Genomic DNA, 16,922 nt, shown 5'->3' with positions numbered 1-16,922 from the left:
ATAGCAGTATGTTATGCATCAATAACAGCAACAGCTTTTCCAGGTTCTGCAGTCATCTGAACAAAATTATAGACATTCAGCACACTCCATTAAAAAAAAAAAGAAAAGAATAATACCCAGAAAACAGCAAAGTTCTGTTGCTGTTGTGGTACCTGGCACCATTTTTTTTATTAGCATCTTAATCATCATCTGGAAAGAGAACATTCCAGAGTAACATCATTAAAAATACCTCTGATAAAGCACAGTCACTACTACTTATCATAAAGCAAGTACAAGATATTTTACATTCACAGAGGTATGATATAGCACTGTGCTACATCTATAATACTAGAATCAGTTTTGGTTTGAAATTTACTTTGTCTGCAAATAATATTGCTACCCTGCTTTTTTGTGGGCTCCTGTCACATGGAGAATTGTTTTACATCCTTTCACTTTTAGTCTATGGGCTTCTTTTTGCACTAGGTGTGTTTCTTGTATACAACATATTTTGGATTTTGCTTCTTATTCCATTCTGCCAGTCTATTTCTCTTTATTGCTGAGTTGAGGCCATTGACATTGCTGGTTATAACTGATATGTACTGACTTATTATTAACATGTTATTGGCGTTTTGTTGACTCTTCTATTGTTTCCATTTCTTTCTTATGCTGGGCCTTCATGGCTTCTATCGTGGTCCTGAGCTCATCTATTTTTTTGTCAGTTTCTGTTCTAGAGTCTTGAATCACGACTTTCATTTTGCTCACCATCTCTGTAGTTATCTGGGAAATTATTTCTGTTTTGAATTTTTCTAGAGCCTGATTGATCTGTTTTGTTACTTCCTGTGCTTTGAGTTCATGGTGTCCCAGTGGTTCACTATTGGCCTTTTCATCCTCTTTGCCCTACTGTTTACCATTGGTGAACTGGAAGTTTGTTTTTGTGTCTTGCTTAAGTGTTTACTCATTTTAATTTTTGTTGTTGGGCTGTCCTTGGTTTAATCTTTGGGTTATCACCCAAATCTTCCTGATATAGTTGTGCCCTAGCTTCTAGGTCTCTAATGACCCACAGACATTCTCATCTTCAAAACATCAGAGAAAACAGCTCATCAAATCAACCACAATCCTTTATCCCAACTGATACAATCAGCAACACAGTATGATCAAGCACAAAGTGGAAAATGACCACCTGTGGTAGTCACTAGTCTACCACCCTTAAACCATTTGAATTAAATTGAAATCAAGAAGCAGTCCAAAACATGTCTGCAGTGAACAAACTTTTCAATATAGTATATTTACCATTTAGGATGGGGGCTCAGACAGAGCTAGGATGCAAGAACCCTGATCTCAGTTAGCTGATGGCTGAACCCCATGACACAGACTGACCTCAGGCTGCAAGGCCCAGACTGAGTTCCCCAACCTTCTGAACAATTTAACTCCACACCATTCTACTACAGGTTTCCCAGGCCCTTTCTTTAAAGATGTGCAAAGTTGGAAACTCAGAAAAATACCCTTTACGACCACCTCTGCCTCTGCAGAGTGGGTCCAAAGACTGGCACAACCAGGAGGTCTGAGAGTAAACATGGAGGGGGGAGTTGTGGGGGTTCAGGGGTGCCTGCACAGCTACCTTCCTGGTGCTGGAGCAATGGCAGTTCCCGCGGGAGAGGGTGTGGCTCTTAAAGTTAATTTTTAAAGCTGCTTTATGACTTCAATTTCAACAGAAGTGGGCTCATCGTTCTCTTCCCCTCCTCCCCTCATGCCCATCCACTTGCTCTGTTCTCAGGTCAGAATTAACTCAATATTAATGGATAACAGTGGCCACAGTGGAGTTGTGTTAGATCCCCAGCTAGACAGCACCTTGCTCTGACGCTCCGCAGTTAAAAGACAGGAGCTGGGTCATTTGCCAGGCATTAGTCCTAAAAGCATAAACCCAAGGCACTGGTCGGCAACAGAGATTTTTCAGATTCCTCTAAGACGAAGAAGCATGGGTTCAAATGCCTCACTCTGTCTCCCATCTTATAAAAAGCACCATTAATAGCATTAGCAACGTTAATACCAAACGTCTCGCCATCTGCGGTCCTGCATTCTGGTTGGTCTATGGCTTCAGCCTTACTACTGTGTTTCTGATCCTGACATCGCCCATGAGATGTTTATTTATTATTGTAGGAATAATTTTAAAGCTCTCTTTTAACATGTGTTATCCTTCATTTGGAAAAAGGGAAGCACCTTGAACACAGAGGCAATTTTATTAAGTCTTTGTCTAGTTCCTAAGTCCCAAAAAGTTCAGTATAGAGATGCTTCTCTAGGAGGTAGTTTGAGCAACCTGTACATGAGTGATGAATCTCAGAGATTCCATAGAGAAGTTAGTATCTACTTAATTCAATAAATATTGCATTGTCCTGTTACCAAAGGTTTCAGGTCAAAGACTTGCAATTCTAAAAATAGTGAAAAGCTGGCAGCTACTTCAGTCACTGCTCCCTCCAAATCCAGAATGTGGCCCCAGAATACCTCTCCACACAGAGTAGCAGTCAACCAGTGCCAGTGAGTTGGTGCTGATGCAAGACCTGAAACCCACTTGCCATCTCCGCCTCAGCACAAGAAAAGCACAGATGTGGCAAGAACAAGACACACATATATAAAATCCATTGCAACAAAATATGAGCTCCATTTAGTGAATTGTGTTGATGGTAAGGCTGACAGTCATAAAATGCTAAAAAGAGAACCAGGTGAGAACAGTCAAAGATAAAAAATGTTGCTCTTTGCTTCAGTTTACAAACCAAAAAGTAAAACTATAGCAATGTTTGCTACAAAGATGGCATTCTTTTTAGCCTGTGATAATTTTTTTTTCCTCTAGATACAAAAATCTCTAAGAGGTTCAATGTTGCTTAATTTTTTTTGTTCCAACAACTGCCTTTGCAATATTTCCCCAACTTTAAGTGGTATTTGTGATCCAAGATGCTCAGAATTATATCACTAGTTTCCATCATCAACCAATGGTTTTTTTTAAACAGTGGTAGTATTTCAAATCAGTCTGCAGCCCTACTGATAGTCACTGGTACCTCATCGCCAGTAAGCATTAGATGAGCTGCCTCCTAATTTGGGGGATTCCCTGCCTGAAAACTCTATTAGTTTATAGCTGTTTTAAGTCTACTGTTTTACTAAATAAATCACCAAATCTCCCCTTACTCATCTCCTCTGTGGCTGAGATAACTTTTTGAAATCACTAATAGAATGTGCTTGTAAAAGTTTGTGTTGCCTCTTGTTTCAAAATCCTGTATCATAAACTAAGCAGGAATTGTTGGATTATATCATCCCAGGTCAAGGCATAAAATATGTCACATACCTCAACAGAAATAGATTCTGTCTGGGGGTGCTGATCTTTTGGTTTTGCCTGCTAGTAAACTTCCCATGTACTTATATATACTACCAAGAGGAGGTGTTTTTAACTGAAGGGCTTTATGAAGACAAAACTCAAGGTGACTGAATTCACATTTGCCAGTGGAAATTATATACAAGTTACTATACATTTTACTATATATGTAAAACAACAGAGTATTTTGCAACTAGTAACGAACTTTGATGGTCACAGCTAAAGGCACAGTTGTGACTCCACTCGACCTCTCTATGGTTCTCCCTTGACAAAGTCCTTGTTCCTCTGCTCTCGAGCTTGGGAAACTGCCAAATGCTGTAGCTCTCCCTGAGTGCACCCTGGCGCCTGCAGAACAGCCTCACTGCAGCACTGAGGCACTGGAGGTGCCGTAAAAGCACTGCCTTCTACTAGTGTCTTAGTTACTTTCTCTTTGCTAGGACACAATACCTGACACCCACTATTCAAAGAAGGAGAGGTTTATTAGTTCTCATGTTAGTTTACAATTGGCTGGCTCCAACACAGAAAGGCATGGTGGGAAGGATTGGCAGAGGAAGTTGCTTATGTCCCAGCAGCCAGGAAGCAGAGAGCGAAGGCAGACGGACCCTACCAGGTCACACCCCCAGGGAACCACCTCTTATAACAAGGCCCCATTTCCCACCACACCAACTGTAGCACCCCACAATCCAATCTCCTTCCACAAGCTCTGCCTCAGAACACATAAGGCTTTGGGAGGACATCTAGATATCAACCATAATAGCTAGTAATAGAGCTACAAATGAATTCCACGTTTACAATATACCATTGTTATTGGATGGGGTAGGGACCAGCAGTGTCTTCCAAGCTCTTATTTGTCCCAATCAATGAATTGATCAAGATAATTGGTGAATGTGAAAGATCACCTTTCATTTTAGGGCAGAAATAAGAAAAAGAAAAGAAAAAAAGGAGAATAAATGCAGAAGTGCTCAGGGAGAAAAGGGTCTCTGAAGGAAAAAGAGAAGCTACATACTGCAAGGAGAAGGGACCACTGCGAGAACAAGAGGGCAATGGCCCTGAGGTCATTTGCTGCTTTTATGTCTTCTTTGATAGTTGAGCCAGGTGGTTCCATTTATCTGGTGCTGGAAGTTCCATTTATCAGATGTCGGGTTTGGTGTGTTCTTGTGTCAGAAGATTGGTACGGTGTGCAGAGCTCAACGTGATCCCATGTAAGTTTGGATGCTGCTCTTCTGTGCCCATGGTTAACAGTCTCCTCAGCTAGTAGGTCATGCCCAACTGCTCCAGCCATGCCATCGTGTCCTAGCTTCCTGCTAGACCATGACGTTTACTGTGTACTATCAGTATACACTATTTAGGCTGGGTACGTAGCTCAGTGGTAGAGCACCTGGCTAGCATGCACAAGACCCTGGGTTTGATCCCCAGCACACCCAACACACACACACACACACACACACACACACACACACCCCAATCTTAATGTAGTAATATTATACAAAGAAGTATTACTGAACTGTCCTAATGCCCAATCACTGGACTTCAGGTGTCTTTTGAGTCACAGGAGATTATAAAGCCAATTGATATATTTTCCTGACCTTCATAGTCTAACATATTCAGAACATTAAAGCAGCATCTTGGCCTTGAAAATGAGCTGAATATCATCAGTACTAGGATAAGAGGATCTTCACAGCCCTCTCTAGCTACGAGGAAATGTGCAGCAATAAGAAATGAAGATTCACCATCAGCCAACATCATATTGAATGGCCAAAAACTGAAAACCTTCATGTTAAAATCAGGAACAAGACAAGGATGCCCACTATCACCACTTCTCTTCAATATAGTTCTGGAAACATTAGCCACAGCAATTAGACAAGAGAAAGAAATTAAAGCAATAAAGATAGGAAAGGAAGAAGTTAAACTATCATTATTTGTTGATGATATGATACTCTACATTGAAGATCCAAAAAACTCCACCAAAAAACTTCTAGACTTAATTGACAGATTCAGTAAAGTATCTGGATACAAGGTGAATACCCAAAAATCAATAGCCTTTCTATACACAAATAACAGACAGACAGAAAGAGAAATAAGGGAAAAAATTCCTTTTACAATAGCATCCAAAAAAATGAAGTATCTAGGAATCAATCTAACAAAAGAAACAAAAGATCTCTACACTGAAAACTACAGCACTCTGAAAAAAGAAATCGAAGAGGATATAAAAAAATGGAAAGATATCCCCTGCTCCTGGGTAGGAAGAATCAACATAGTGAAAATGGCCATACTACCGAAACTGCTATATACATTCAATGCAATGCCAATTGAAATTCCAACACTATATTTCACAGAACTAGAAAAAAGAATCCAAAAATTCATTTGGAACCACAAGAGACCTAGAATAGCAAAAGCCATTATAGGCAACAGTCACATGGCACCAGGTGTAACAATTCCCAATTTGAAACTATACTACAAAGCCACTGTGATAAAATCAGCATGGTACTGGCAAAGAAATAGGCCTGAGGATCAATGGAACAGACTGGAAGACACAAAAACAAATGCAGATGTACTCAGCTACCTCATCTTCGACAAAGGAGCTCACCATCCTCAGTGGAGGAAAGATAGCCTCTTTAATAAATGGTGTTGGAAAAACTGGATGTCAACCTGCCACAGATTAAAATTAGACTCTTATCTTTTGTCATGCACTAAATTAAAATCCAAATGGATTAAAGATCTAAATATTAAAACAGAAACATTAAACTTGCTGGAAAGTAAGTTAGGCAGAACTCTGGAAGACATTGGTATAGGAAAAGACTTTATGAACAAATCCTCAGTAGCACGGGAACTAGCAGAAAGAATCAACAACTGGGATCTCATCTTACTAAAAAGCTTCTGTACTTCAAAAGAAACCATTAGCAGAACTAAGAGACAATCTACAATGTGGGAAAAAATTTTTACCAGCTGTACCTCAGACAAAGGACTATTATCAAGGATATATAAAGAACTCAAAACAATCAGTCCCCCCAAATATAAAGACCCGATCCAAAAATGGGCATCCGAAATGAACAGACATTTCTCATACAAAGAAGTGAAAGCAGCAAGAAAATATATGAAAAAATGTTCCACATCACTGGTCATTCGAGAGATGCAGATGAAAACAACACTGAGATTCCACCTCACCCCACAAAGAATGGCTGCTATCAAGAAATCACACAATAACAAATGTTGGCGGGGTTGTGGGGAGAAAGGAACCCTCCTCCATTGTTGGTGGGAGTGCAGACTAGTGCAACCACTATGGAAATCAATATGGAGATACCTCAAAGAGCTTGGACTGGAGGTTCCATTTGACCCAGCCATCCCTCTGTTGGGTATCTTTCCAAGAGAACTAAAAGAATCATATCACAGAGAAGTATGTGCACCCATGTTTATAGCGGCACAGTTTGTAATAGCTAAAACTTGGAAACAACCTATTTGCCCATCCGTTGGAAACTGGATAAAGAAGTTGTGGTTTTTCTATAAAATGGAATATTACTCAGCCATAAAGAGCGAGAGAATAGATTCATTCATAGGAAAATGGATACATATTGAAGATATACTCCTAAGTGAAATAAATAAGTCACACATGTGTAAATACCAAATAGTTTCCCTGGTGTGAATATTCTGCAACAATGCATAAGATTCTAATAAGATTACTGACATTTAGAAATTTGAAGAAAGGAGCTAAAGGTGTAGGGAAGGTGTGATGCGTAGGGGAAGAACAAAAAGGGAAAAGAAAAAAAATGTGAGAGAATGAAAAGAGGAAAATAAAGTGTTTGTAGATGGGGAGGGGAGGAGGGGGTGAAGGGAGGGCAGAGGTAAGGGGAAAAAATGAGAATCAAGACTTGCCATGTAAAGGTACATGATCCCAACAATGAATGTAACTGTACTGTATCCCTAAAATGTACCAATAAACTCAATAAAATTTAAATTAAAAAAAAAAAAAGAAATGAAGATTCACCAATTCAAATGGCAGAAAAGGAAGCAGAGGTATGGTTGAATCCTATCTACCTTTCAATTCTACCTCTTTCGTAATTCCTGAATTTTTCACCCAGCTAATGTCCCCTCTGAATTCCTGCTGCATGTAATTTCTGTCATACACTGTTACTGGGCTATGCACTGAATGGTTCCTGGTCGGTACCTTTGTCTTTCTTTGAAAACAAATGCTCACCAATACACAACACTGCCCTCAACATCTACTCTATCTACATACATGTCACATGCTTGCTAAATGTCAGGGTTTGATAGTAGAGCCCTCATGATTCATGATTCACTGTCTTCTAAGCATTAAGGGAATTGGAGGAGATTCTTGATATATAAACCTTCCCACAATAAACACCATCATGCCACAGAATTGTGCTCTGTCAAGCAGAGCCCTTGTCAAGTATTTCTTTGACTAATGACAAGGTTAAATGGAGTAGGTACAGGATGGTAGTTGGAGGAAGTTGGAGCACACTGTGCCTTTGCTAGTCACTGGTAGTTATCATAATGCCTGCTCTGTAGCTGGCACCTCCATTGATATTGCTATTAGGTGTAGAGCAGTATTTACCAGTGTCAGATGAGACGTCATATCATCACTCCAATTTCCCAGGGAAAAGGTCAAAATCTCGCATCATTCTGGCATTACCACCAAGCAACCTACCCCCAAACCTCAACGTGGAGTGTGCATCACAGTGGACATCCAAGACTGACTGCCTCTGGTGCTGTTTTTTGGGTTTTTTTGGGGGGGTTTGTTTTTGTTTTTGTTTTTTTTTGAGACAGGGTCTCACTATGTAGTTGAGACTGACCTGGAACTCACTACGTAGCCCAGTCTGCTCTCAAACTCACAGTGATCCTCCTGCCTCAGGCTCCTGAGTGTTGGGATTACAGGTATGCACCACCATACCCAGTCTTGTGCAGCTATTGTGACTCTAGGCATGTTTCTCTCTTTCTTATATAATCATGCAACTGCTTACAAGGAAATGCATTATTGGGCCAACTTCACTACAGCCTCTATGAGACCTGTGACCCTGACAGAGAAGAAAAGAAACTTGTGTGGTCTGCTGTGCCAGTGAAGCATGAAGTTCACTCTGTTCTTTTCTAAAATGGCCAGTTTCTGCATAGGCCTTTATATCTGAGGGTGTGTTGTGCTTACAGACCAAGTAGGACCACATTCTCACTCTCTGGGGAGTGCATTTGCTCTTAAGATCGAGTGCTTCAGGAAAACAGGAGACTGTCCTGAACAAAAAATAAAGAATAAAAGCAAGATTTGCACTAAAGCAGGAAGATTTAGAAGAGACCTTTATGTTACGTCTCAGTGTTAAAGCCGTAATCCTTCTTGTGCATTTCAGCTTTGCGGTGGAAGCCTTCCCCAGAATGCTTCCTCACATTGATTCTTCTTCCTTCTGATCAAATTTTGTGCCTTATCTATGGGCTAGACAACTAAAGAGGTATCCATAACCACCTGACATGCCTCCCTAAAACACCAATTTCAACTTCCTATACTTCTGACCAGAACTCATCAGAGCTCCAGTAATTGGAGACAGGAAAAATATGACATTAGTTATGTAACATCTAACTCTTAAAAAGCTGCCATAAGCAAATTCTCACTTGGCCTCCTAAGCAAGCTGTATGTTCAATTAACAGAGTCCTCCAAATGCCTAACATCTTCCTGCTTTAGCTTTTTTCACTCTGTTCTATCTAATCAGACTACTGTTCCTTTACAACTATCTAAATTATATTCTTCCTTCAAGGTCCAGCTTGAATTCTAAGCCTGAGAGAGAATGCGAGGCCTGCAAGGGGTTTATGAGGAAAAGACCGATCTAGAGCAGAGAAATGGGTTATGAGCACCTTCTTGCTAGGAACATCATAACAGGCCCTCCGTATGGATCTCCTAGTCTTCTTAGCAGGCCAGAATAGAGCTTAAATAAGTCATGTATCCAACACACTTAAATAAGTCATGTACCCTCCTATTATGATTGAGATCTAAAATGACCGCCAAGCCTCTCACATGTGCACAGGTGGTACTTTTGGAAGGCAGTTGTATCATGGGGCGTTATCCCCATGAAGATTAATCCACTGATGAGTTCGTAGGTAACTGTGCGGTCAGGAGGTGGAGCACAGCTGGAGGTGGGTCACTGGGCTGTGAACTGGATGAGTGTATGGATGAGCATATTCTTGCCCTGGCTGCTCTCTCTCGCTCTCTCTCTCTCTCTCTCTCTCTCTCTCTCTCTCTCTCTCTCTCTCTCTCTCTCTCCCTCCCTCCCTCCTAGCTGTTATGGTATAAGCAGATTTTCCTCACCACGCCCCCTCCCACTGTGCCATTTCTGCCTTATAGCCAGACAACCATGGACTGAACCCATTAAAACTGTGTGACCCAAAATAAAATTCTCCTTCTTTAAGTTGTCAGGGTCGGTACTCTGACCCAGCAACAGGAACGTGACTACTGCACCTTGTATCACACATCCAGCTTGGTTCTTATCTTCCCACATTTGCTTTGATCACTGTCGATACTTCATCGCCATTTCCTGACCCCTCTCTTATTCCTTGGTCCTAGCAACAGATTAGACTTCTTCACACTGGTACTCCTTGAATCTGCTTGACCACTCGCAATTTCTTAATCACTCCAAGCCTCTGGCACAGTCAGGTGCAGAGTGAGTGATGACCCTGACCTGCTTCACTAGGCTTAGTGAATTCCAAGAGTTCCAGGACTCTCTTTAGGAAAAGGAGCAACAAAAAAATAGGCAGGTTCATTTTTGTCCTGAACAAGCCCATAGCAAAAATAAGCTAATTGTTAGTTCTAACTCCCAAGCACCATTATTAAAAAAAAAAAAAAAAAAAAAGATCGCCCTTCAATGAATCCCTAGCTCCTCAATAATCTGAGCAACATCCACTTAACATGAAAACATGATACAAACTCTAAAATAACAACTATAGCATGCATTTATTTATTCGGTCTGCAGATAGTGCTTGGTAAACATAAAAAGTCACTCATGAATCCCACATAGCAACTGAACAAACCCTAGGGTGTCTGTCCCACAGATTCGAATAACACTATATAGACAAATATCAGCCAAACATGAGGATTGCCTTAAGTTGCTGTGTTACTCATTTAAAAGTAGACTGCATAAGGAAAAGGAAGCTCATTATGTTATTCAGTTTTATCCTCAGGAGTTGAAGGAGAGAGTGTTAGTGTTCAATAACAGGCATTAATTAGACAATTGTTGAATGTTACATGAATTCATATCATTTAATTTCATTTTTTATATATTCATGGCTTCTATCCCTAATTAAATTCTGTAAGATTGAGATAAGAAGCTATTTTATTCATTGCAGGCTCCAATATATTCAGTATAATAAAGTAGTTGCTCCTCAAATATTTAAGCGTTTCCCAAATTGTATTCCATGATAATTTTTTCAGGGAGATGCTGCTAACATGTGGAGTGAGATAAAACATAAAGTAGCAAAATAAGTTTGCAAAAGAAATCTTTGTCTTAAAGTTTTAAAATGTACCTTGCATATCAAAGACCTTGAAAAGTCCTGCAGTGAAAAAACCCAATTTTCTTTGTGCAACCAATTTTTCTCATATTTCAACATATGACTTCCTTTTCTTAGGCATAAATTTCTTGTAGAACAATGCTCCATAATTTATCTACCAGTTTGAAAATGCAATCCTTCTAGTCTATGTCCTCATACATAAATATCTTATTCACATCACATTATATTGGAAAGAGAGCTAAATTAGAACCAAAAAGACAAGGCTCTAGCCTGGTGGAAAATATCTGATGGTACTGTCTCCTGCTTTACTTTCAAAGGCCACATGGAGATCAACACTGAAGCATTCAGGAAAATGGCAGAAAAAAATCACAATGTAAATTAAAACAACAGTGACATACACTACTCATCCACATGAAGACTAAAATCTGGAACCCTGACAACACCAAATGTTGGTAAGGATGTGGAGCAATAGGAATTCTCATTCATTTCCGGTGGGAATGCCCAATTACACAACCACTTTGCAAGACATTTTGGAAGTTTCTTAGGAAACTCTGACCTGTGGTCCAGCAATCACACTACTTACCCAAAAAAGTTGAAAATTTGTTTCCACAATGAAAAGTTTAAAACAGCTTTATTCATGATTTCCAAAACTTGAAAGTGAACAAGATAACCTTGAGTATGATCATGATAAATAAACCTTGGTCATCCAGACATGGCACATTATTCAGGACCAAAAATAAATGAATGATCAACCATGAAAAGACATGGAGGAATCTTAAATGCATATTCCTAAGTGAAAGAAGCCAATATAAAAAAGAGTCATTGTTAACCATGAAGAAAGTCAGTCAGGTATCATGGGGATGGAGGAAGGTCAGATGACAAAAACTTGGTGAGGAATGACAACTTCATGAATAAAGCATCAGAAAAAACTCAAAAAACTTTGAAACAAAGACTACACATTATTCTCTCTGGGGCAATCTTCCACTTTCTTTCATAATTACTGAATTATTTTATAACTCTGTAAATTATAAAAAACAGAGAGTGGAGCAAGTAAATCTTGTCCAAAGAGATGAAAATGAAATTCATCCAGTTGATATTTCCAAACATGACATTGTTTTGTCCTATGGATATTGACCAGTTTTGTATCTATCAGCAAATTCATTTCAGCATTTCCAACTCTCTATATATGCATTGGTTCATTGGATTCTCTTTCAAACCAGTCCTTCATTAATTAATAACTGAAATAAAACTCTGACATGTATCCTTTCATAAACAAGTCATAACTTCATCTTCTCAAATTTATCCTTTAACATGCTTCTTCTTTGTCTAGATATTTGGAATGATAGTTTTATGGTTTGAATGTTTGTCCGCCTCCCAAATTTGTGCTGAACTCTAACCACCATTTTAATGGCATTAAAAGGTGAGGCTCTCAAGTGGTGATATGGCAAACCCCTCACAAATGGATTAAGTTCTTGTTTTCTAGGAGTGAATTCCTTATAAAAGCTTGATTTCAACCCCTTTTTGTCAGTCTAGCCACTTCCACCATGGGTTAACTCAGCAAGAGGACCCTCATCAGATACTCATGCCTTGATGAGACTTCCCATCCTCCAGAGCTGTGAGACAATGTGTCTGTGTTCCTGATATATAACCTAGTCTGACGTATTCTGTTACAGAAGTGTGCAATCAAGTAAGACATGTATAAACCATAATCTTTATTTTAAAATTCCATACCAGCACTAGAAGCAAGAAAATAAATTATCACCATATGAGAAATCCTTGAAGACCGAAAGCACTTGGAATCAGGGCAACAGGTTAACAGGATGCAGGAAAAGCTACTGCCCAGGGAACTACAATTCTTCCCAAAAGCACTGAGAACCAACCCCAAAATTAAATTCAATAAATGCAAAGGCTTTGAGGGATTAAGCAGTTGTCCCTCTCTCCCTTCCCATGGGAAGGTGATAACCCCCCTTTTTAGGGTGGTAAGCTTGAATACAATTTTCAATACTAGATGCAATCTTTTTCTCTAACATTTATTTTTGATCTGACTTTTCCAATTTAAAAAACACTCTCCTTGCAATACCAAATGAAAATAAAATATGAATTGAGTAGATCTCCCTCTCCTTTGAGATCTGTTCATCCTGCCATCCTCCGTAAAGGCCACCATTGCTTCCGTGTTATTGCCATGAGGACGGAGCATGGAAACCACTCAATCCTCTAACACAGAGTTCAAATTCTAGTTGCACAGTGCATGAAATGCACAACTGTACATCATACTCTGAAACACTTTCAAGTACGAGGCCCATGACTTAGTATTTTACCTTAAAGCAGCACGCCTGGTGTCTAAGTTACTTTTGCATTGCTGAGACAAAACACCTGGTACCCAAAGTTAAATGAGGCAAAGTTTGTTTCAGTTCACAGTTTGTAGAGGTTTCAGTTCACAGTTGGCTGGCTCCGAGGCAGGGTGGCACAACAGGGGCATCACGAGGAAAAACAGTCCATGGCAGAGCAAGCAGGAGGAAGCAAGAAGCAAGCAGCAAGCAACAGCAGCAGCAGAAGTGGCACGGAAGTAGCAGAGCAGTTTCTTTCTTTCTGTTTATAGTCCATCCAGGCTACCCACCTCTTTGGTGGTGCCACCCACACCCAGAGTGGGACACCCTTAATCCCAGCATTCCACTTTTAATTGTCACATCACGTCCTTAATTACAGAATCATAAACCCTATCCAGGCACCTTCAAAACTCCCCACTGATGACTACATGAGGCTTTGGGATACCTCTGGATGCCAACCATAAAACACTTAGCCATGACAACAAAGACACACAGAATATCAACCATAACACTTCATCATATTTACACATAATCATCTACTAGAGTAACAAGTATGCACATCTTTTTCCTAAATGTGAGTCTTCTCTGGAAGATGATTATATCTTAGCCACACACCTCAATGTTTTGGCTCAGCAATTAATGTGGAATTTTGGGGCACTGTGCTAAAGCTCATAAGGAAGAGATTTTCAGATACTCGTTTAAGGTATTTCTAATGACTTTGAAATATGTCGTATCGGTTTATTCCATTACAGTGAAATGACATCACAGTCTTTTCGTTTCAAAACTACCTTCAATGAGTGATAGAGAGAAGCAGCTGTAGCAAAACAGAAAGAACAGAGAAGAAAATGCCCTGTGGGGATCTAACAAATTACTTTACCTGGCTATTCCTACAGGCCTATGGGGCAAGAGCTATGGGAGGGAGGAGTGAGGCAGCAGATCAGGGAAGGGAGAATTTGTGAGCAATCTTCTGTTTCTAGCTTCAGACTTAATTGAAATGGAAATCTGGGGACTAAAATATTCCTTGATTATCTGTGAGACAAGTGAAAGGACACTATGAACATATAAATCATCTTTCTCTTGCAAAACAAATCACAGTTGGGATGTTTTTATGCCACAAAATAGCAAGTCAGGTTTCAAGCCTACAGAGGAATCGGCAGTTGTAAATATGAAAATAGAATTTGAGGATTAATAGTATTGTTAACATTTTAAAATGCTGTTCTGAGCACACACTCTAGAAAATTATAATACTATGAGATTCCTGTACTTAACAGCTGACTGCTTCTATATGCCTTGCTCCCATTTGGAGAAATCACATAAAATTGAAGAAGGAGCACATTAACTCTTTTTCATTATGTTGTACACAAAAAAGAAGCTTCTCCAATAGCCTAATACTATCTTAATGATACTGTGGTTCTCCAACAATTTTTCCCCCAAAAGTATTTCTTTCTATGTCTTCAGAAACAAAGACCACAGAAAGACTAAAGTATGGCATCCTTCAGAGATACCACCTAGCTTCTCTTTTAAAAACATAACCAGAGGTTGTAACTCTTTCAAATGTTTACATTAATTCATTGAAATAGCTTTGGTTCTCAAAGCAGCCAAATCCAATCTGTTATCATCTTGTTAATAGATATAAGGGAGCTATAAAATGAAATGTGAAAATAGCTCTCAAATCTTGCAATGCAATTAGATTTTTAAAAGAAAGAATAAATATCCTATTTTCTTTTAATAGCTTAGCCTTGTACTTCCATCAACAGTAGCAGTAATAAGGTGGAGGAAAGGAACAATGCCCATGCCATCGGCTCATCTTACTGCTCTGTCTTTTATTTCTTATAGCATTAAGGGCTTGACTGGTCTAGTAACAAAAAGACTTGGACATAATTTTGGCTGTACCACCCAGGTGTGTGAATCTAAACAAAAATTTCTTGTTAACCTCATTAGTAACTTTATCCCAGGCCCTTTCTAGATGTCCAGACATATAAAGCCAATTGCCTTCCTGACCCTTTGCCAAATTTGGATTTTTAATGTTCCCCAAAGGTCCACGTGTGAAAGGTTTGGTCCCTGTGGTGGTGTTGGGGGAATGATGGACTTTTGGGAGGTGGGACCCAGCAGGAAGTCTTTAGGTCATTGGGCATATGCCCTGGAAGGGGACTGTGGTCTCCTTTTCCTTTTCCTTTGCTGCTTGGTTCGTGATGTAACTGTTTTGGCTCTGCCATGCACTCATGCCATGATGTGCCTCCTCACCACAGGCCCAAACTCATGGGATCAGTTAATCATGAACTGCAGCCACTCAACCTGTGAGCCAAAATAAGCCTTTTCTCTTATAAGCTGATTACCTCAAATATTTTGTCATAGCAACTGAAAGCTGACTAGTACTCTCCTCCACCCTCCACCTGGAAAATCTCCAAAGACCTCAGTGTAGCAGAAATCTAACTTGTGATCTTCCACCATGAACTGGGTTCTCTCCCACTGTTCTTCATCTATTTTCTTAAACTATCCAGAAATCTAAACCCCATGCCTGGCATTACTCTCTATGTTTATGTCCATTCTGTTACCAAGTTTTGTTCGATTTGTACCTTTCCACTTATGCTCCCTTCTCTCCATCTCTACCACCACCACCACCACCACCATCCCGCGCCATCATCCTTCTTATCTGGACTACTCTGAGAACTTCCTCACTGGTCTACCTCCAGCTGCTCTTGCTCCTCCAATAATGTGCCCATCTAATCAGTCTCCTTTCTGAAATGTAAATCTGATCATATCCTCTTTCCACCTAAAACATTTCAGTGACTTGGTGTATCTATTGGGAAATTCGGAAATGTTCTCGGATCTCATAGAGTCCTTTCAGTTCCTTCAATGTGCCGTGCTCCTCCATACTGTGGGGCCTTTGCATAGACTATTTCTTAATCTACTGTCTGCCTATCCTTTAGTCAATGTGTATTCTTCTATCAGAACTCATGTCAGTTCTCACACATAGAAGCTTCCTCTTACCCCTCACCATTTTATGTCAACTCTCCTTATGATACATGCTCGTTGCATTATGATTACAGCTATAACTGTTAATTTCATGTGTGATTATTGTAAAATATCTTGTATCTCGATAAAGACTATTAGACTAAATGTTCACAACGAAAGCTGAATCTCATTTTCTCATGTGGCAAAGTCACAACAAAAATTTGCAAGGAAACTGTACAGACCAATGAATGTATATTACCAAAGCTATAAATTAAATATGTCCCACACACTAAAATCTTATGTATATGTCATTCAACTTCTCTGCAAAATTGTTAAATGCATTAAGATGAAGCAAAATTGTATAAGAACAAAAACAGCCTAATCTCATTTTTCATGGCTAACACACGTAAACAGATCTTGGAAAACATTTTAGTATGTCTAATATTCTTTGTAGGAAAGCAAACCATCTATCAAAATACTAAAGGAAAGTGATATGGGAAGGAATATGCTGGTGTACAGGTTAAGAAGAGGGAAGAAAGCATAATCCAGATAAATGTTGACAAAGGCAATGACCCAGATAGATAAAGGAGACTGAGGGGGTGAGGGGCAGAGCGCACACAGATGTGGAGTAGTACAGTACACGGAAGGAAGAGAAGAGGCAGGAAACCATGAGATGATAGAGCTGAGTCATTTATCATCATGAACAACCTTACTTAGGGCAGGCTCTGACTGCACAGGTGCCCTCTAAAGCATTTCAGGTCTAAAGAGTGCTTTTTTTTTTTTTTTTTTTTCCTGGGACAGCA

Source organism: Fukomys damarensis, unplaced genomic scaffold (assembly GCF_012274545.1).
Source record: "Fukomys damarensis isolate Sample0158 unplaced genomic scaffold, DMR_v1.0_HiC HiC_scaffold_2, whole genome shotgun sequence".
In the NCBI taxonomy this organism is placed as follows: Eukaryota; Metazoa; Chordata; class Mammalia; order Rodentia; family Bathyergidae; genus Fukomys; species Fukomys damarensis.
The sequence above is the reverse complement of the archived record's forward strand: the minus strand, read 5'-3'. Positions refer to the sequence as shown.